Source organism: Haplochromis burtoni, unplaced genomic scaffold, assembly GCF_018398535.1.
Source record: "Haplochromis burtoni strain Fernald_Lab_line unplaced genomic scaffold, NCSU_Asbu1 Contig_2133, whole genome shotgun sequence".
Classification (NCBI taxonomy): domain Eukaryota; kingdom Metazoa; phylum Chordata; class Actinopteri; order Cichliformes; family Cichlidae; genus Haplochromis; species Haplochromis burtoni.
In genome coordinates this window covers 12,479-14,104 of record NW_024584494.1, presented here as the reverse complement: position 1 = coordinate 14,104, position 1,626 = coordinate 12,479, and the positions used below count along the sequence as shown (strand labels likewise).

At 36.9% G+C, this 1,626-nt stretch overlaps 1 long non-coding RNA gene across 1 annotated transcript; it reads left to right on the top strand.

Moving 5' to 3' along the window:
• Positions 1–8: 8 nt before the first annotated feature.
• On the top strand, positions 9–1,626 carry LOC102291556 (the record flags this gene model as incomplete). The annotated part of the gene is given in 3 exon segments (XR_318003.2): positions 9–268; positions 724–783; positions 1,495–1,626. It is a non-coding gene; the product is annotated as a GTPase IMAP family member 8 (long non-coding RNA).

Here is a 1,626-nt window from a genome sequence, read left to right as displayed (position 1 = left end):
CCTTAAAGTGAACAACAGTCTGAAAGGGACTTTCTGCCATGTTTTACAGGCAGTCGTGCTTCTGAAGACTAGTTTTTGTTCGCTTTGTTGTGAATATTTACATAAAACCATCCAAGTGTCTGTATCCAGCACCGTCTGTGCAAAACTCCTTCGATGTCAGAGGTTCAAACATGAAAAACAAACAGTTTTCTCTGTCATTGTTGTTTTTTCTTTTAACTCCACAGTCAGTGAGTTCTGCAGCTGAATGACAGCATGGCAGCAGCATTTGGTGAGTCTTACTTTGTCACACTTACATGCAGTACCTGTGAGTTACCTCCCTCTACAAGCACTTTCTGAGAATAATTTAATTGTTTCTTGGTTTCTCCTGTTTGGAGAAATGTGAAAAAAATGAAGAAAAAGTGATTATTGGAGGATAATCGATGTGACTACAGGTGAATATTTTACAGCAGGTCTCATCTGAACCAGGCTGCTGTGTTGCATGTAGCATACTTTAACAATGTGTTTAACCAATAACATTTGTCAGAATGTGTTTTCTGAAAATTAACAGTCATGTTTAATAATCTTTCCCAGAACTAATGTGATCTGTTCATGCAGTCAGCCGTTGACATTAAAGTGCTTTGTTCCATCTGATGTAGTCATTGCAGGATAACAAATTATGTCTCAATGCATAAACTACTACTAATAATAATGAAAGGAGAGTTATGTATTTCTTTATCTTTGCAGGACCACAAGACACTTTTCCCAGACGTCGCAGGAAGAGCTTTGATTTTGTGCCACCCAGCAGTGAGTTTTTAAAGAAAAGATTATGTTTAATGCAAACTTTAAGTGGGCAATTTAAGGTGGAAGACATTAGACAGGAGCAGGTGAAGACAAAATATAGCAGGAAGTTGAAGCCTGTTTGGAAAAATTAAAAACCTCTTAGTGCACGGATCCTGCTTTCTCTCTTTACATTTAGAGTGAAGAAAACTATTTCATGTAAACTTTTGGGGGTCATTTCTGGGAGAGGTTACAGCAAATGTCTCCTTAACTTCATGTTAACAGATCAAACATTCAGGACACCAGTGTTCATGTAGCTCTATGCCACAGACATGAAGTTGGTGCAATTTATTGAAACTGTGATGTATCCTGTGGTAATGATGCTCAAAAGAGATTATAGAAATAAAATTGTGCCAAGCAAGAAAAAAGAAATTGGTCTTCAGATTCTGTGGATGTAAAACTGAGCTTTTAACAGAGGTCAACTCTCAAACTTTATGTTGTATTCTCACATGTGAATATATATTTATGGCTCAGTAATGATCCATAAATACTAGAAAAAATAACACATATTTAAACAAAATGACAATTTTTGCACATTTTTCACTAATTACAACTCAGTGGTTACAAGTGGAAAATGATTAAAATTAGATTAATTCAAACCTATGATATAATGCTGTTTCTGCTTGTATTAACTTTGAAAGATTCTTTGTTCAGTGTTTGTGTTTGCTGTCGTTTCAGTGTCTGAGCTCAGAGCTGTCCTGCTGGGGAACAGCTGGTCTGAGAGGAGCTCAGTGGGAAACTTTATACTGAGAGAGAACAAGTTCAACCCTGAGGAAGAACTGGACCGATGTGTGAGAGTCAGTGGATACA